General features: G+C 42.5%; 1 protein-coding gene across 3 annotated transcripts in view; it reads left to right on the plus strand.

Annotated features, from left to right (window-relative positions):
• The window catches only part of nav3 (neuron navigator 3), a 428,096-nt gene that overhangs the window by 213,855 nt on the left and 192,732 nt on the right, over positions 1–21,509 (plus strand). The window lies entirely within an intron of this gene.

The raw sequence follows: 21,509 nt of genomic DNA on the forward strand, positions 1-21,509 counted from the left end.
ATTGTGTTTTGCTGATTAATTCCATCAAATTAGTTTCCTACTGGTGACCGGAGCTGCTGACTGTGAAAGAATTTAATTTAATATCCTGTATAATCCAAGCAAATGGCTTGTTAAATGTCACATATTGTAGAAAGTGATATTGCCCTTTTTATTATACAGCAGGTTGTAGCTAGGTGCTATAAAACGCTCAATTCACAGAGAAATGCACACAGCCTGTATTCAGACACTGTGCCTATAGAATGAGCCATCAGGACTTCCATAAGGCTATGATGTCACCGCCCTGATGCATGCCCCCTGTGGTTGGCCTAGCTATGCGTCATGCAGAATACAGTCAACCAATCAAAAGAGCCGCTCATTAATATTAATGAGCTATTAATGATGCTAGCGCTCCAGAGAGAAGCAAGATGTTAAATCATATTGAGATGGTTTTTGGTACTTAAAACCACAAATATATCTTCTAATGGATAGTACTTCCAATAAAACATAAGAAAAGTGTAAAATATTTTAGACCCAATATGGACACAACACATAATTTCAATGATGCGCTGCTGTGCTCTGCTGGAGCTTGTTTTTCTTACCTCATGCTCTCTCCTCAACACTTGGGTCAAATAGAAATGGAGGGAAAAAAGTGAGAGAGGAAGAAAGGCAGTAGCAGAGAACAGAAACCACACAGTCCAGGGAGAAGAAGGGCAGTCTATGCAGACAGTGACTTAAAAAAAGCAGCTTACAGCAGCACTACTTTGATGTGTAGACTTCACTGCGGGTCCCTCTGGACGGCCCCTGGCTTCGAGCCCCGGAGCAGCAGCTCTCACTTCTCTGCGACACCTCAGCAGGCCACTGAGAGCCGCTAACATGGACCCGAGAGAGTTGTGTTTTTCCATGCAGCCTGCACTTCAGGCCCAGAGTGCTGCTGACCGTTATTTCAAGTCTGCTGAGCTTGTGCCTTACTTATAACTTCTGGGAGTGTCGCAGATGGTGTAGATTTTCAACTTCTGTGTGAGAATTTCTGCTTTTGCCTCCAGCTGTGCGCTTCTAGGTGGAGCATTTTTCACTATCACTGCCTCATTAATTACTTCATTCCAGTTACCTTAAACGTATGCGATCATGGTCAAAATGGTTGGTAGCTTACTTACACTGTTGTTTGCTTTTCTTACTTTTACCTTTAATTTTGTTTAATGAAATTGAACAGCTTTGCAATTACAACAATTTCGGTAGCCAACTATTTTGATAATCGATGACTGGTTCACGCCATCTTTCAAATAAAATGTTCAAATATTTGACAGTTCCTCGTCTTACATTATTGGTCAGATGCAACAAGTCTAGGCTCTAGAATATTGTGATGCAGTTGGGCAGTGGATGAACTTTTTATAAAAAAAACCTTTATTTTCAGTCCTAATGACAACTGTACTGAATTTCCACAATGCTTTATAGGTTTCCATGTTGATTTGTGGTGAAACCAGAAAGCTAATTAGAGTCCGTTTTTAATTCCTATGTCCATGTATTGTATATACAGAAAAGTCATAACGCTAGCATTCTTAAGTGATTCTGAGGATTTGAGTACTCAGCTGTGCCTTGGATTTAGCTACACCAGCTTTATCCATCATCTTTGTAATGATTTCCCTCTTTGCTCTTACTGCAATGATGAGAGAGATAGAAAGAAGACAAGAAGAAAGGAACCTGGTTTAACTCTTGTTTATGACTGTAGACATGCTGCCAGTCTCAACCCGCTCAGGTAAACAAAATAAGTGGCAACATAATCCCAGTAAACTAGGCGATTTGCAAAATTGTTCTTTGGGATAAATGAAATAGAAGGAATAGAGGGAAACCAAAATGACTACTACGGAATAAAGAGGTCATACCAGGACACACAGGAGATTCCTTGATCCTGGGCACGTACTCTCTGACCTTCGCCCGTCCCGGCGCTGTTTCACCACAGCCATTTGTCCATACGTCAGCCTTTAAGAGCTGGCTATTACCATAATGAGTAGGTGTGCTCCAAACCAATTTTCGCAAACATTCGGAAGCCTATCGCCCGCTGCTTCAGGCCAATTCGCTCTTCTTATCCACATGCCCCCACCCCTCCACCCTCATCTCGGCTATTAGGCCCATTTCACAGTGGCTGTGCACAGTGGCTCCAGTGGGTATTACCCATGAGGAGAGAGATGGTTTCCCACCGTCCCCGCAGCGAACGCTCAGCCAAATCTGGCCTCTCTCACCGCCTGACCTCACGCTCAAGTAGGCGTGCAAAGAATATGTCTTGGAGCACGAAGAAAAGACAACAACGTTAAAAACCCCCAGAAGAGGAAATAAAAATCCTTATGTGCCTTTAATTACAGCTGCTGTGTCAGTTTTCAACTCGCAGTTGTCCACAGTTTATTCCACAAAGCTCTGCTTAATGACAAACTGCATTATCAAGCTTGTGTATTTATTCATTTTTTAAAATTCTGATTGACAGCTCCTGACTCTGCCAGATATTCTCTCACACCTTCCCGCCTTGCTTTCCTGCCTCTGGTATCTCCATCAAGCTTGAGTTGTGTTTTCTAATTGGCCTCTCTAACTCATTTTTCAAGGGCAGGGAGTTTATTTGTTTTCTGTCCCTCTGCAGAAACCACAGAAAGGCTAATGCCCCAATCTCTCGGCTGCAGAATCTGGAGGGTGGGGGCTGTTTGTGAAATTGACATTCCTGGCCCTCAATATAGAGGCAGTGAAATATGCGTTTTCTTTTTTTTTTCTCTTGTCGTGTTTGTGGTAATTTCACAGTCCAGTAGTCGTGGGAGCGCTCTCCAGCTGGGTGGGCGGGATGCTTATTTTCCATAGTGGGATGCTACGCCATCCAGTGGTCTATTTGTAGACAGTCACGCACCTAACCGAAGCTCATTAAGTTGCTCATATCTAACGAGAGAAGGGACAAAGTAAACTCCTGTTTTGCTCCACTTACTGAGGCTAATCTAAAGCTTACTTCTGCTCCTACTGCAGCTCTGGCCCCTGACAAATATCTGCAGAGGTAAAACTCCAATCTGCTCTTTACGCTGAAGACAGATTATATTAAATTTGACAAGGGTCTGGTTATAAATGTTTATCCTGGGTCTCAAAGTGGGTAATACAACAAATCTTTCTTTATGAATTATGGGAGGATGTGACTCCCTCTCTCCACCACTGCTTAGATTCAGCTCCAGTTTTCCTTTCCATGGCAGTGCACAGAGTCATTACAAAACCATTAAAGGTTATGAACTGGTAAGTACCCCCACACCAGACCAAAAAAAAGTCCTTACACTTGCACAAATATAGACATAAATACATGTGAACGTCCACACAAACGCGAAGAAATACTCGCACTCACTCACAAACGCACTTTCTTTACAAGTCATTGAACAGTCACTCAGGCCTAACCATGAGTCAGCTCCAAGGATGTTCAATTTCATAAACTACCATATGAAGCACTTTATTCCGCTCCAGAAAACTCAATAATCTGCAGAGCAGCTCATCACCAACTCAGACTCTCCTTGCCCACATTCAGCCCGGGCTTGGATTTATCTCCTTACAGTCTGGAAGGCTCAACAGCTGCATTTCCACTGCTTGGATTTCAAGTACATATCATGACAAAAGCACCATTTAATATGTTTCCTACTTACTTAGGCAGAATAAAGCCATTGATAAATAAAGGATGATTAGGGCCCTGCTTGCTCAGTTTTATTGTCCAACAATTCACAAATCCCTTTGGATTTGATACAATGTTATAGTACAGTCTTTCAGAAATGTCACAGCAGCTCAATTTCCTTACCTTTTCAATGTAAAGGTAATATTCTGTAGTTGTTTAGTCAGTAATTGGCATATAGGCTTTTATACTAAAACCTAACAACCCATACGTATTTTAAGATGTACCGTTAAGATTCTGCATCTCCCAGTCTCTGAGTCAGGTCAGAATCAAGCGGCGAGCTGGTTTGATGGTACGGAGCATAGAGAGAGAGTGGAACTGTGCCAGTCCGATTCCAGTTTCCTTCATCCTCTGATATATTCTATCGACCTCCTTCTGTAGGACTGAGCTCTTCCATTAATTAGATGATACTGACGTAGAAATAAAAATCAATATTGGCCCCACTTATTGTATTTTTTGGGTCCTACTCGCCTCCCAGCACAGCAACAATGACATTTATCCCCCTACCAGCGTGTGTATAGACATATTTAAATTAAACATTCTGTTAAAACTCAGTGGAAATGCAAAGCAGAACCTAGAACCAAAGCTTTACAGGTTCGTACAGGTTATTGGAATCTCCAAGATACAGACTGTTGAATTCCTGTAGTAGAAAAGACTCGAGTTGTGTCAAATGCATTTGCTTGTTTATGTGAAAGTATGATGTAGTAGATTGGGTGGCTCACTGGTCAGCACTGGTGACTCTGCATGAATCAACTGGTTGACTCCAGCTTAGGTGATCTTAAAAGTGTAGGTAATCTATATGTGTCAGCCCTGTGACCTGTACTAGATGTACACTGCCTCTTGCCCAGTGTGTGAACTCTGACAGGCTCCGGGCCCCATTGACCCTTCACAGGATAAGTGGGTATAAGATAAAGGATTGATGAATGGATGCATCACTCTCATGCAGTTAAGGAGGCCTGCTTATTTGTGTCACCATATCTTGAACCATACCTGATTTGCATTTTATTTTCTTCCCATTTCTAATGTTACTGCACTGTTTGTACCCCACGGACTCTCTCCATTTCTCCTTTATTGAGTGTGCAGTGCAGACGTGTAAAGTGAATGTACAATATTAGGCCGCGCTGCTCTCTCTCAGCTCTGTGCTATTTGTTCTGACAGGTGCTGTGACGTTATTTGTTTGGGTGGAAAAATGGAGCTCAGCACCGGAGCAGAGCAGCCACTGGGCTCGACCACCAGTTAGTTCCACTGCTTCTTCTTGACAAAGTCCCCTCCCCACAGTCTGCACTCTCACCAGCACCACTATTCTCTCTTACACTTTTAGAGAAAAACCTGAGAGAAGAACCTGTTCCACCACCTCCCTGCATACGAAAAGATTAAATCACTACCAGTCTTTGGTTAGAGACAGCTAGCAGTCCAGTAATTACTTCCTCAGGCCATGTGGAAGTCAAGCCTATAGTTAAGGTTAGGGCATGAATGTTATTGATGGAAGATAATATAATGCTAATATCTGCATCCACACACGCAAATACTTGTCATCTCTGTTGTTGATCTAATTACAGTGACGGTAGGAAACTCTAGCACCCGACTGTGACTTACCAGTAACCACTGTCACTTCTGGAAAACTCTTTCCTGCAGTGCACCAGTGTTCCCTTGATAAATACGAAAAGACAGCGGTAGCCGAGAAGTTAGAGGAGCGAGCCTGTGGCTGGCTTTTATCCTGTGTTTCTGCTCCAGGCCGGTTTTGGCGGCTCTAGCTCGTTTCTGGTTTCTCAGAGGATTTTAGGAAACTCTACAAACCAAAAAAAAAGGGCAGATAGAGATCAATGCTATATCTGACAGCATCTTGAAAATTTACAGCAGCGGGATGAGATAACACAGAGTGATGCTGAGTGTGTTTGTCAGGCTTAAGGCAGGCTTCTTTTAGTCTCATTGAGTCAAGCCTTGAGTCAGTGTAGCGGTCAAACCAAACCTGAGAATGTGGTTCCTTCTGTTCCATCTTACGCACGTCAGGGTACAAAACTTCCAAAATCAGATGCCACAAAAAAAGAGCTTGCGTTTTCTTGACTCAACCTGTAAGAAAGTGACCAGACCCTTTCCTTTTCAGGCTACAAAATCAGTTTGAGATATACTGTTGGTTCGAGAGAGCAAAGTTGTTCATCTACATGTGCAATGGCATGCAGTCTAACCTGACTCCTCATCAGGTCACTCAATCATCATTGTCTAGCTCTTCAGACAGGCTAATTTTCTATATGGCTGCAAAGTGATCTGCAAATAGTGCACTCTGACTGGGCCCTAGTCCACTGATGTCGAGATAGCATGTGCATTTGGTCTGTTAAAAGAATGAAGGAGTGATTTGTTTCCTCAGGTCAGCCCTACAGCAGTATCAATCACTCTGCAAGTGAGCAACACTTTTTCTAATGCTGCAGTGCAGTTTTCACTGCTGTCAGCATGGAGTGTATCGGCATGGCAATACAACATAAATACATATATAACAGTTACTACAGTTAGCTGCAGACAAAAGCATGTAAAGTTTAAGAATTCTCAAGAAGATTAAAGTAAAAACTGGCAACTAGCTACAATATTTAGAATTTTACCTATATTTGAAGACTGGGTGATGCAGGGTGAAGACATGACGAAGCCTTTTTTGACATTTCAGGAGTAAAGCTTTTGGCTGAAGTCCTGAGCCCTGCATTTGCGAAATGTAGTGCTGTCCTCAAACATTAGGCAGTACATGAGATCGTAGCTAGTTTTATAACTCGCTTAGTCAAGGCATTAAAGGGATGATTCATCAATTTAGTTTTGCACTTTCGTGGAGTTAGCCAACTCAGAAAACAGTCACAATGAGGCTGCCAGGCAACTTGCGGAAAACTCAGTCACTGTGCCTGGCCAAGAAACAGTTCGGCACATCACCCGCTTTACAACCCGCTTTGGTAGCCTTCAGACACACCTAAGCTAGCTGTCTCCTTCTGTTTTCAGTCTTTGTGCTAAGCTAAGCTAACCAGCTTCTGGATCTAGCTTCATATTGAGCACATATGTGAGTGTTCACATTTTATTTCTGTCAAGAAAGCAAGTATATCTCAAAATGTCTCAAAATGTTGAACTGGCGCCATTCACTCCCCTCTTCCCCACCTCTTCATAGAAACAAACTCTCATGAGAGTAGCTGAAGGCGTTTCAGGTCCACGACAAAGTGTACTGTTCAGCTGACTTACCTCCGCTGTGCTGTTTCATGGCTTTCTGCAGATTTGCTCTACACATGTAACTCAGTAAAAAGTTCAAGACCAACCTTGTCCCAGTTACATTATGCAGCAACAAACTTACCAGCCTGTTAACCAAAGTCATTTTCACAGCAGAGCGACATTTCATTTACAGTGAAGTTACAGCTCAGTGTTATGGTTCACTGGCAGGAGTCTGCAATATGTTATAACACTGCTCACAATCCTGCAGCAAGTGTAAAGTCTAGCCACCTCGCTTCGGGGCACACACACACAAACACATCCACACACGCTCCTCAGACTGGCAGTTGGTCCAAACACAGTGGTAGGAGGGGTAGGGGGGCATACATCTGACTCCTCCAGGCCTTTTATAGTCCTGTGCCCACGCGCCAGTGCCCACCCACTGAAGATGAAGTGTCAGAGCAGGCAGCATCACACACCATGGCCTGTCAGGCCCAGAGAGCGAGATTAACTCCCCTGACCAGACTGTTTGGGGCTTGGCAGCCTGTGGCAGTCTGCCTAGGCACAGAGCAGGGAGTAGAAGACCTTAATTGGACAATGCGCATGCGGTGGCGAGGGGTGGGTAGCGGAGGGTGAGGGGGTTTGCTGGCTGGGCTGGCTAGCCGTTGGCCTCTTTCAGCCCCCGTTTGGTTTTCATCAGAGCGATTTGAGCAAGAGAAATGGGTTTCATGCTAGAGGCCCTCAGCACTTAGCCACATGTTCAGCTCTTTAATAAAGTCTGAATGCAGCCACACAGAGGCCAAAGCTTCATCCTCACTCTACTGAATGAGTACAGTGACCAGTTAAAGTGATTTGTGAGTGTGCTAGTGTGTATGCTCTTCTACTTTTATCCCCAAATCCTCAAACGTTTAGATAAGAGAGGAAAATGCTGGTCACATCCACTAAGGAGGGTCAAGGTGAGGTAAACATATCAGTGAATTATTGCTGCTGTCATTTGGATAATCAAAAGACGCTGGAAACTGTGGCAGTGATATACCAATAACCACCATCCTCTGGCATGCTGAGGTTTTTCTTCCTTCTTTTCATCCTCTCTTTGTCGGAACCAAAGGAAATATTTTGGAATAAAGATTGAACTAAAAGAGGCCCAAAACCCACAATTGTTGAGAAGTTAACTTACAATAGAATGTGGAAATGTGATAAAGAGTTTTTCAGCGTCTGTGTGTTCATCGATGACTGGAAACTGACTAAAGTCTGTTTGTGTTCATTTAATTGCACTGGTATATTCTTGCCAATCACAACCTGAGATTGGATGTGGGCCAGCTGACTGCACCCTCAGATATGTCCTCCATGAAAAGAACTCAACTTAACTCCCAGGGTAATCACGGTCTAATCTCTGTCAAAGCCAAACCGGCAGATCTGCACATGGCGATTTCAGTTCTGACTGTTTGTCCGGAGGCAAGGAGCCAATAATGGGAAGTAGGAAGGAATTAGAAGTTTTTGGCTGCTCTGCAACTCGCCCTTTCCTCCTCAATTTGATTTACTTCCACTGCAGCAAGACAAAAATAAAGTCTGTGTTACTCTGGGGTATGATTTCAAAGTCAATTTAGCCCTTTAATCACATCATGGTACCAGTAACTGTACTGCAAATGACTTTTACATGTAAGTGGCTGCCGGATCTGTGTAAAGGAAAAGTGTTGATGCTGACTCTTGCCAATGGTTATCCACAGTAGCGGTCGGGACGTGAGTGTTGGGACATTGTAGCGCCAGCTGCTACTCCACTGCTAAATCATCAGTTCCCCACTGCTACTGCTACACTGCTACCCCACCACAGAGTTCAGAGAACAATTTCACGATACTCTGCCATGGTTGCTCATGACTAATTACTGGCCTCCACATGCAAATTTTACAGATTCATTGTCATATTGGGTTATGCTACGAGTAGCTTTTCTCACAGGCAGTAGGCTGTGGGTATAAGTCTGCCATTGGCCAGCTATTTCAGTCAGAATTTTCCTCCCCTTCCACTATCTTGGACATTATTTTGCAGGGGCACTGTCGCTGCATCCTGGGCTTAGTGCCACCCAAGACGACTGTGATTGTTTTAAAGAAATACCAGAATGATAATGGATTTAGCAAGACCTCTTTCCGACGTCGGCACAGCACTAAACGAACTGTGGAGATTATGCTACAAGAGGTGATTAACATCTGTTCACTGACACAATCAGAACCATGGTTGGCAGTCGTAGCCATGACAGTTATAGGTGGCACAGCGCTCTCTTACTTTCCTGTATGTGCACCACTTTGTAGAAAAGTTCTCAGACGGTACACCCAGTCTGTTTCAAGACAGACAGATGTACCTATAAACTGTCACTCCCAGGCATTGTTACCATAACATGCCCTGTCATGCAGATGGAGGATTGTGAATGCTTTTAGAGAAGCTTTATTCTTATTCTGACATGAAGTAAAGAATGCAGGAACTAGTTTGAAAGCAAGTTGTAGCTATCATTGAGGCAGAAGAAGCTATTGCACTATGAACTTATGACTTTTCAGCACTGTTGGCCCAGGTATGAACCAAACCTTTAACCATGGCTGAATTAATGTCATGCCCTATCTACGGTACCACACAGGGAAATAATTTATTAAACATACATCAAAGAGACAACGTTTAAAACGAAATCTAAACAACATTTCTTAACACCAAAATTTCTAATTACATTTGAAAATAACCAAAGCCCTGAGCCCGACACAAGCCCAAAAGTAACACAATAAAATCAAACCCTTCTCCTCAATATCATAAAAAGTGCTGAAATCTTTAGAGGACAGAACAGCACATTCTCTATAAGGTTACTAAAACTGGAAAAGAAGAATAACATAAACTTATCTTTCTGAAATAAATTTGGGTTTGCAGAGGAATGCAATGCTAGTACAATACATTTAAGTTGATGTGTAATGTAGTGTTATGTTATGTTATCTAAGCAAGATGCTCTTTGCCAGCTGTTCAACACTTACATACAACACTTAAACACAGTTACACCTGGGAGAATGGTAGAGAGGTAACATCTGTTGTCCCTTCAATGGTGCTTCATTTTCCTCCCCAGTTTTCCCTGCTTTATCCCTGTGCTTCTGTAACCTTGAGACCCTTTATGTCTGGTGGCCTGGATACCCATACAGAGGCTTTCTGCAATGTGTGCTAAAGATGATTACAGTGAACACATATGCCTGGTCTAGTTGTGATTTTGCACCTAAAAGAAACCTAATCAGTCTGTAGAGATATAGACTGATGAATGAAAATAGCATTTCTTGCCTGTTGCCTGGGCAACAGAAATCTGACAGCTGACAGTAAGTCTTAGAGCTTGTCAACAGCTGCCTATTAACACCACAACCAACACTCATAAAGAACTAAAAGTATCCAGATGTTGCGTTGAACCGGCTGATGTAACAATACATTCATTTGGCTCCATTGTATGATATACAATAAAAGTAAAAATGCAGGATAAAACCATTAACCACTGAATGCTAGACAGATGCAGGAGGTGGTAATCACCGTAGTTCCTATTTGTTTCACAATAAGACCTCAACCTCATCTGGAACAGATAGCTGACGCTTAAGCGCCTTGCACAATAGTATAACGCAAGTACTTTTGGCTATCAGTTTACTTTCCCCATGCAGTCCTGAACTTTCCCAAATGGACTCCAGCTTCCAGTTAAATCCTCACCTCTTCCACCTTTCTGCAACAGGAGAAACAATTAAGTTCATCCGTTTTCAGTCCATGCTAGTCTCAGATTGCTGCATAGTGCCAAATATAACAGTTTAGAAATGACTAATCTGAAGGTTTGGCTCACACTACTTGCTGTGTCACAGCTCAGAAATATGGTCTTGTTTCAGACCTTATTCACCCCAATGGTCAACTTATTCTTGTCATATTCATATTCTTCTTTTTTGTTCAATCCAGTCCAATATTATCTCTGCTTTACTGGTCAGTCACATGAGTTGTATTTCTGAACCTGGTCCACAAAATCAAACTGTCTCAGCAACAGTGTGTGTGTGTGGGTTTTTTTGCCGTAACTGTAAGAGAATCCTGTAATAACCAGCAAGACAGAGAACCATTAAGCTTTCAGCGGCTGTCATCAAACACACTCAAAAACACCGAAAAGAGCCTTAAGTGTAAACACACTCGCTGGACCACCCTAAGTTATACACACACACACACACACACACACACACACACACACACACACACACACACACACAGGAGTAAACATTCTTTACAAAACACTATCTTTTTTCTACCCCTTGTTTTCTGTTCGCATTAAAACTAGACAGTCTCTGTCTCTCTCTCTCTCTCTGTCATTGTGTCTGTCTCTCTCTGTCACACACACACACACACACACACACACACACACACACACACACACACACACTGAGTAATGGATGCAGTCTTGTCTTTTACTACCGCTTATAGAAATCCACACAAATGCAAAGAGTCTCTTCTTTCTTCTGTTCCTCTTTGTCTATTTCTCTCTCACTTATTTGCTTTCTAAAGTGTGTGTGTGTGTGTGTGTGTGTGTGTGTGTGTGTGTGTGTGTGTCTCTATGTGAGATGCACGCACACTTTACAACTGTCTCGCCTCCAAGGCTTTGGTAGCATCTCACTGATTGATGGCGACGGCAGGGGAAGGAAGATAAGCGGCAAAGAGGAACAGCAGAGATTTAGAGACTCTTTGTTAATGCAGAGATTCCTGGCATCAGCAATGATTCTACCCATGCGTTTAATATTAACCAGCTCTTCCTATTTGAGCTATATCTGAAGGAGAAATACCAGTATGTATTTTGATTGTGGTTGGGACCACAAATGTGTGAGTTTCTTATTGTTTTTCAGCATTGTTGATGCAACTCTAGCCTCACTTTGGTCGCCACAAGCAGCTCACCATGGGCGAAACATGCCCACAGCAAATGGGTATAAACCACATACCGCCAAACATCATCACTAAAAAGTCTCATATTATGTAAATATTTGGTTTGCTTCTCAAACAGCATTTAGACCAAAAACCCTCAAAAAAACCTGAAGTTGTCATATTGACATCAGGGGGATGAAGATTCTGTTCACACAAGTCATTACTAAGCAACTTAATGAAAAGGGGGGCCCAGTAGCCCCGTCTGCTTCTACATGCTCACAGTCAACAGGATGTACAGCTGACACATTTGTGTCAGATGAGTGGAACTCCCACCCACAACAGTCTTGTCACGCACATATAGAGTCATAGGTAGACACACTTCCTAATCATGTTGGCTCAGCTGTGGAAGAAAACCCCAAGAATGGTTGCTCCGCGGGTCCGAGTGCACCAATTAGATGACTGTCCTCACTCTCCTCTCCCCCTCCGCATCACGTCGTAAATCAAAACAGAGCAGAGACGCCCGCCAGCTGCTTTTTCTTAGAAACTTATGTAACGACTGCACGTAGTTTACAAGACAGTGAGCATGTACAGTACAGCGCTGTAGGCTGTGTTTAAAGGCATCTTTAACAAGCTAGTGCTGTTGAGTAGACATTAAACATAATGAGATGTTGTACAGTGAAGGCTGTTTCAGTCTGCTTGTTTGGTGTGCATCTGTGTGTGTTACCATGCAATGTTGTGTCTTTTCATTGAAGTGAACACATTTCTGTATGAGCTGTATATATTGAGAGACTGTAGTGGCATGTGCACAGTATCATGCTCACATCTGGACCTGTTGACAGCATGCCAGCTTCCAGAGGTATGGCTGAAGGCGGTCAGGCAGCTTTTAACCCTCTTCTTTAATCAGACGGAGCTCTCAGACGGCGTTAAAGCGGACGTTATATGAGCCTCAGCGCTAATGAGGGCAAGTCTAAAGCAACCCCAGTCCCAGCCACAGATGACACCAATATGTGTTTATCAGATGAGCAAACAACAAGCTTTCACTATTTACAGCCCAGGGGATGGAGGTTAAAAGCTGCGTGTGCCTTAGCACGCATTTGAAAGTAATGAGGCTTAATCTAGTTACTCAAGGGATAAAGAACACTTGTCTGTTGTTTGGCAAGAGCTTATGAGGTTCAAACAGGCTGCCTTTGTTGATATTATAAAGGTGTTGACTGTAGTAATAATATATTAGTGGGAATCCTTTTCTTTGATCGTGGGAGCAGAGTTCTTCTGAAATCATGTGTTTCGTTAGATCTAGGTCTCACTGCAATTAGAGTTGGGGCCAATCCGATCCAATATCAGTATCGGGCGCCCATACTGACCTAATTAAGATATTGGACTGATGTCATCACTCCAGATTTATAAATTATAAATATAAAATGATGCAATTTTAAAGCCTATAGCCAAAATGTTGTAGCACAAATTAATTAATTCATTCATTATTTGTTAAACACTTCTGCTAAGACATCCACTAGTCTCCCAGAATTCTATGAGTTAGACATACATGCGGTGCTTGTGCTAGACAGTGAACCTGCCAAAACACAAAATGAGACAGTCTGGAACTGAGGTTGCTGACAGTTGGCTAACTCAACACGTCTTTGGTTTGGAGATATAGATTTAGTCTGAAAACACAGAAAAACAAGACAGCAATGTAAAGTGTGTAAAGTCCACATTCTGAGGGGTAGAAGTTGTGCGGCATCATACAATACTACCAACTGAATTAAGTTGTAGCATCAGCGAGTATAGGAATCGGATCGATACTGAAAAAAAGTGGATTGGTGCATCTCTAAATGCAGTTGCATTGTGTTTTCATTGTTAGACCCCCACAATAAAACTCACTATCACTCCATGAATACAGCATGATAAACGTGTCCCCAGTGGAGTCAAGATACTTGAGGTGGTGAGAGGACTGTTGAGATAGGCTTCCTGCTGGTTGATGCAGTTTCCTGCAGCGTGTCTCCCGAGGAGCTGAATGGCCATGGCCCTTGAGTTGAGTTGTCTTCATCTTGTCTTCTTACGGCTGCTGGTTTTGAGGTACAGTTAAAGAAACATTTCAACATCAGCTTTCGAAGCAGTTTAGTGTTCAACGTACCATGATGCATATGTGCAGACCCCTTGGGGGCAGGTTGAGAGAAAAAGGTTGTTGGTAAACTGCTACACGCCGTAACAGAGAGCTTATAGACTGGAAGTCTGGCCTAACAACCAGGTGCAGGTAATGTTTCCCACAGGATGAGTACTGGTTTGTGGTGATTGACGGAGTCATGTTCTATTGGGAACTGACATTTTAAGCCGAGCTAGTGTATATTGTCACAAATGAATGCAGTTCTCCAGCCGACTGTACAATCTATCTACATTTTCCAACTGCATTTCCCTGAAGACTTTTGAAAGGCCAAAACATTAAATACAAAAATATATTTGTTAAAAGTATTATGGGGGAGTGGAAAATGTATTTAGAGTGAGCCACCCAAATAAATGCCATGAACAAAAATCTTTGGATGCAACAACACTCTTCACGCTATGATTATGGATGAAACAATGAGTTTGTTGCTATACAAATGATATTGGAGTCAGAGACGCACCTGCACCCAGACAATCGGACACCTGGATATGGTTGGAATCATGTATAAACAGGCTGAATAACAAGGTTTCTTTATGTTTCTTGTAAGTGTCATAACCCAACCAAAACATGTGTACTGGTTTGTTGTCAGTCATGCCATTCTCTGTTTGCGTGGGGGCAAGAATACCCAAAGAGATGCCTCAGCATTATTACTTATGAAAATAATTTCCCCACAAAAAGCATGTGGAGGCTCTCACTTTATTGTTGTTGGAATCTCCGCCTGTAGCCACACTGGCCAAAAACGTCCTCCTACAATTTTATCCTTTATGCGATGACTGTTGTGCTTGAACTGCCATGAAACAATATAATTCACTAACAATAGTAATAAGGGCTCCAACATTCTTGTCATATCAGTTTGGTATTGTATTTGGCTCAGGATGACACTGAAGCATTGGAGGATGGTGCCACATTGTCTCGGTTGTTGTTTTTTTTCAGTCATTTGACTGAATTTTTCCCTTGCCATTCCTTTCCATTCGCACAAAAATAGCATTGTAATTTAATTAGCCATTGATTGTCTTTTCTAGCAGCCACTTGTTTAAGCTCCAGAGCAGTGAGGGAAGTTGCACACAAGTCCTCTTTTTCCATTAATATGGCATGACTGAAAGCAGTATCTGATAAGTCATTGCAAAACCATTAGTTAACCATTTCATATTTTTGTTGTTGAAGTAAGTTTCTTCTGCCCTCTATTGGGCAGCATCTCCGTCCTGCAGCACTCCAGCACAGCTTCAGGACAGCTCTACATCCCTTCTCCTGCTTGTTGTTTTTAAGGGAAGAGTCCCATTCAGCACTTCAGGACTTTATCAACTCCAGCTGTGAAATCCAAGATTTGCCTTGGACACAAGTCTTTCACAAGAAGGGAAACATGGAGATGCGTGGGTGGATGTGGGGAAGACTGTAGCGAATCACAAGGGAAAGGAATGTGATGGTCATAAATGGGATTGATTTACGCCAACTCGGCCGCAAGTAATGGAAGTCATTGGCCTTTGCAATTTGTCAAGTGTAAAAGTGCAGTGTTTTTTACTAAGGGGAAGTGAGGAAAGTTTTGACAGTGGAGACTATAAAGTGATGGTTTTGTGATGAAAGGGTGAGCTGGATTGCTGTATTTGACAGGACAAGGAGCAGTTGTCATAATGTGTAAGAGCTAACATCGAGGGGTACTCTGCCTCTTAAAATGTCATCCGAAATTGCTTTCTATATGGTAAATTTTCTCTCTATAATAGAAACCTGTCATTGAAAAAGTGGAAAGCAGTTATGAGCAGTTGTAAGCATCCCACCATGTAGGAGAAGCTGCATTAAAATGATGTATTGTCATCAACGTCTCCTCCCTCATCTCCCCTTTGTAGTATCACTCTATCCTTGTGTCATAGTACAGGAATTATGTGTTTTGTTTTCACTCCTCCAACACAATGGGATGGAAATCAAAACTAACGTCAACGACTCTCTTGACATTCCCGAACATTCTTGCCATAATTCTGGATCCAAGTCTGACCCCAGAAGTGCAATATTACTTGTAACATGAGCTAGGGGACTTTGATATCATTGCTTGAGAGAAAGATGGGGCAACAGAGGGAGAAATATCCAAGTGAAAGGTCGATAGAATGAGTGAGTTAAGATGCGAATGCAAGACAAAGCATTTAGATTACTTTTAGAGTAATTGAGCAAATGCTGTGAATGTGAGTGGTTGGACATGTAATTAATTGTGAAAAGTGAATAACTTAATTGAATGAATAAATGAACAGGTAAAAGGTGAGATTAGGTGAGTGTGTAGAGTATAATCACCTGAATACATTTTCGTTACCTTAGAATGAGACGTTTTTGTCTAAATATGCTGCTTTTCACCACGTTGAACTGCCATGTTCCTACAGGAGCCCAGAATGGACAAACCAAACACTGGCTGTAGATATGGCCTCTCCGGGCCACCGTAGTTTCTCCTACACACTTCACAGCCCGTTCCCCTTCCTAGGTCGACTACAGACCCGAGTGGTGTTCAGTTAGTTTCAATCTGCAACTTCACCACTAGATACTACTAAACCCTACACACTGGTCCTTCAAATTCAGCTGTTGAAGATGAGTGACTGAGTGAACAACTGAAAGCTAGTTCTCTGCTTGTAGTTACTTATCATTCATCGATTTTACATAAAAAAAACAAATATATAATGCATTGTTACAGATTAACAGCACAACACTATGTGAACTACTTTTTTTGAATGAGTATTTTTAATTTTGATACTTTAAGCGCATTTTGCAACTTATACGTCTGTTCTTTCTTACAATGTGGAATGGCTATTTCCCAACACTTCATTTCAAACTGACTGAAAACATTTCATATGGGCAGCAAAACAGAGTTGAATATGAAGATCTGCCATGTGAACTAGATGATGTGGGAAATGAGGAAAGATTTCCCATGATGCTCTTATGTTTTTGGTTGTGTGCGTGTTTTTTGCGTGGGTGGTTGACCGCGGAGAAGCCAAAGGTTGACTGAGGAGCAGGAATCTATCCGTGAATCCTGAACCGGAGAGACGGAGAGAGGATGAAAGTGAATGTATGTTTACGTGCTCCCAGGTCATGCATGATGTATGTTAATGGTGTTCACTGAGCCGCTGTACATGCCTCCATACGCTCAGGCACCTCTTTGTTGTGTATGTGCCAGCGCAAGTGTGTGTTTGTTTTATTTTCCATGTTGTCTGACATGCGGTTGACTGATAGCATTCAGAGTGCTGACAGGGCCAGGTGCGTGACTATCTAGCCGGCCTCCCTGGGGGATGTGTTTAGACTCTGCGTGCGATCGTGTGTGTGTGTGTGTGTGTGTGTGTGTGTGTGTGTGTGTGTGTGTGTGTGTGTGTGTGTGTGTGTGTGTGTGTGTGTGTGTGTGCGTGTGTGCGTGCCGGGAGGCTGGAAGGTGTTTGACCCCTCTTATCTCCAGCACCCCGGCGTGTTTGTTTTCACAGCCACAGTACAACCTCAGTGCTGACGTCATGTGACCCTGGGCGGTATCTTTCATATAAACCACACACACACACACACATCAACCAGTGCAGGTTACCAACCATCCACCCACTGCCTGGAACAGATAATAAACACATGACATTATTGATTCCATAACCCAGAAATATCTGTTATTCTTACTGACTGAACTGCTATTAGACTTGTTTTGTTTTCCAACAGCAATTGAACCACAGAACACTGACACGAACATCACAAAAGTGGCATCAAACTCAGCCAGGAGGAATCCATTTTGAGGGCATACATAATTTAGCACAACACCTGCTGTTTGAAAACTGAAGCTGCGAGTTAAAGCACAGATAAGAGTATTATTTGGGAGGAGGACTGATTACAGACAGTGCTGAATTATTGTGTCACAAGCTGCCTGTGGAGAGCAGCACTTAGCAAGTGTGGGTCTAATAACACAATGCTGCTTTCAGCTGCAGCTCTCACGCTGTGTGGAGATGGTTTGTACAGTCAACCTCCCAGATTTCATCCCTGCCTCCTTGACCGCCACCTCCACCTTCCGCCCTCCCCTCAGCTGGAATGCGTTCCCTCTCCACCAGATACTTAGTGGCGGTTTTGCCGGAAACCTAGAATAGGGAATCTTTGCTGAGCAGCCTCCACAAGAATAGTCACCGGAGCTTAAATTTAGGTGCGGTGAAGTCTTTTTCATGTCTGCGCCAAAACAAGACGAGGGCATTTTAACAACAGGTTCTCTTTAGTTCTTCTAAAAATGCCTTTGTCTTCGTTTCTTAGATACACACAGATGAATATGGCTTATTTAATTTGGTCTGAGGCTCTCTACGCATTATCAGTGTAAAGAGCTGATTTACCACCAACTTGTGCCAGGTAGCAGGAAAACAAAGAAACCCAGCAAAGACCATTCATGAATATTGAGTCAAAAAGGTTTGGGTTCATGAAACGTTTTATCCTGTTCATCACTTTCAGGGTGTGTTACAGACATCTATCTCATTGGTTGCACATTGAAAGATCACAAACAAGGTCAAGTTGAAACCAACTAGCACAGAGGCAAAGCATCAGATCTCAGTGGCGTGCAATGCCCAAGGTAGAGCTGCTGCAACTTTCGGGATCTTCGCTCTCAAAGCTTTTCAGCTACTGATTGTTTGTACAGATTCATAGTCAAGGCCGGTCTTTGGAAAATCTTTTGGACAACTTTGAGTTGTTGATTTGTTGAGTATGTTTCCCTGAGGACCCCAGTAGTTTATAAATAGAAATTCATTTGACATTTCTCTAGACATGTAAATTGTATTTTTCTTGTTTTAGTCTTGTTCCTGTTGCTGTAGGAATTACTCTATGATTTGGTAGCTTTGGTCTTTGGTCTTCAGACCCTGTTTTTAAATTTGACAGGACCAAATCTTGGAATGGACTTGGACTCAACCCAGGTGGTCCTGACTACAGCTCGTCTGACTGCTTTGCAACCTGACTGCCGCATATTTTGAAATACTCAAAGATGATAACAAAAGTTGAGCAATTCAGCATACAGTATGAGCATTTAATCTCTTTTGTCAATATCTTCCTCCCATTGATATCTATTCCATTCTTCACCTCACCCTGTTCTCTCCACATTTCAACCATGACACAGTTGGCTGTTACACTATTTTTAGAGAAGTGGTTGGTCTTTGTAGCCAAACATAAGGGTGCTGACCTGCCATACTCGATTTGTGCCGATTCAAGTGAACCTGAAATCCGCTTTGCTGCTGTTGACTTTGGAGGGTTTCACTGTTGTTAAACGAGGAACTTTCAGCGCTCTATTACAGTGGTGGGCTTTCTACCTGCAGATAGCAGAGACACTCACATTCCCGCCGGGCAATTATTTTGCAGCGTAAGGTGATTATCTCCAGAAACCCTTGAAAAACAGGGGGAAATAAGATGTTGTCTTAAGATCTCTCTGAGGTTTGGTGTTAGCTTGTTTCGACTCAGCACCCCCGGGATGGGACCTCGTCAGAGACGGGTTTCCCGACAGTTCCAGACGGTCCTGGGAAGTTGGATGCCCGCCAAGTGTGCTCCAATTCGTGCAGCTCGGCAGGCAGCAGCAGCCGAAGTCGAAGTTGGACCCGGGCCATTCATTCACGTGGTATCCTGTTGTTTTAGGCTTGTCATGATAGCCCCTGGTGCATGATTGAAAACATGTTGGAGTAGTTGCTGCTATTCTGGGCTGAGGGAAGCAGCGTCCCTATTAAGGCAATTGACTGTCAAAGGCATTGAGGCAGTATGAAAGTCAGTAGAAGAGGAAGCAGCGGCGTGTAAAATAATCATTTCATACTTAACTGATTTCTACAAGAATTTTTTACTTTCACATTTGACCTTCTGGTCAAAGTCAAAGTTCAGGCTCAGCTCTAAAACAAAAGGGGGTACACAGAGACTCTGGACCTGATGGAGCGAGATACATTTTAGGTGTTGTGATCTTGTGTCAAGGTCACATTTGACAAGCCCTGTGTTTGGTTTTCCTCCCTTCCCCTGCTCATTTTATTGGACGATGCTGTTCCGGTTTGCCGTGACACTGCAGTGTACCCCTCTGATTCCAGCACATCTCCTCGCCTCTCTAAACTGAACCAGATGGAGGCTTTCCATATAAAACTTTCACTCCCTTTTATGTCTCACATAGAGAAGGGAGCCCTTAGAAAAGGGGGGTAAAAAAGTAGCTACATGTCATATTTTGTCTGCTTAATGCAGTCCAAATGCAGTATGGCTTATCTGTCTCTCACCAACCAACAAAGCATTTGATGGAATACATATAGTCCCCAATGCTGCATACAGTTGTAGTCTTTAAAGAAAATCTTCTCTCACAGATTTGAATCTGTCCAGAATTAATTCTACTGTCCTTTATGTAATATTACAAACTACACTGTTGAACTGAGAACACAAGGATGTCTAGAGGTCATTTTGTTTGAAGGAGAACGTTATTTATTCATTGCTGTGGTTGTCATGTTTGTGAGAGATGCTGTCAGAATCACTGCTGTAGGTCATCTGACTATGTCCTATACCTATTCCAAATGGCAGGGCGAAAAGTCAGCAGTCAGAGGGGCAAGATGCAATAAATCGTTTATGGGGATAACTGGACACACTTTGAAACAGTTTCTGCTCAAAGACAATTCACAACGTTGCAGTCGGGTGCTCACACGAAAAGGGAGACAAATAATTGAATAAAGCTGCCTACTTATTAACCTGTGCATACCTAGGCAGCCTCATAGAAAAGCTGACTGTTGTCAGATTGTTGCTTTAAAAAAAAAAAAATAAATAAAATTATGGGGTGCCCATAGAGCTCACTTGGTAGAGTTGGCGCACCATGTAGCATGGCTAAGTTGCAGGACCAGGGTGTAAATCCGACCTGTGGCCCTTTGCTGTTTGTCATCCCCTCTCTCCCCCTCTATCCTGTCATTTTGGCTGTCACTATCCATTAAAAGGCAATAAAAGCCCCCCCCAAAAAAAAAAATAAATAAATAAATAAAATAAAAAAGTTTAAAAATTGTCAGTCGTAGCTGTGCCAATTCTGATTCTATTTTTGAAGGTTTCCAGGATTCATTAACGTGTATTGAATTTAGCCACTGCTGCAATATTCCTGTAATATTACTTCTGACACCTGCTGAAGGGATATTAATTCATACTTACTCAGTATAATTCCTCATTACTAAGCATAATTTAAGTTAATTATTATTATTTTTTTTAAATTAAAAATAATAAATAAAGATATTTGTGCAATATATTTGCACTTGCTGAGGCTGTTTGGATTCAGGAAGAATAAAGTGAAATGGGTAGAGTGAGTATGGCCGAGAATGAGATACTGTGAGAGAGACCGAATCCACTCCAACAACCACTACTACAACAGGTTCAGCAGTAGGAACCAGTTAGGCAACACAAGCAGTCTGGTACTTAAATTAAAGTACATTTTAAAAAAAACTTTTAGACAGCTTCCATGGCTTCCAACAGCTGTTCATACTGAAATCCTCCTTTTCTTATTTCAGCCCTCAAATAGTCTTTTTTTAGATTTCTTTATTATGTATAACTGTTAAAGCTTTTCCCCCTTTTTTTACTATTTCTCTCATCAAAGGGAGGGGCAGCTCCAGATGTAGACGGAGAGAGTGCGTCTATTTCTAGTGCTCAGTCTTAGCGTGAGGAGAGGGAGAGAG

Source organism: Dicentrarchus labrax, unplaced genomic scaffold, assembly GCF_905237075.1.
Source record: "Dicentrarchus labrax unplaced genomic scaffold, dlabrax2021, whole genome shotgun sequence".
NCBI classification, from domain to species: domain Eukaryota; kingdom Metazoa; phylum Chordata; class Actinopteri; family Moronidae; genus Dicentrarchus; species Dicentrarchus labrax.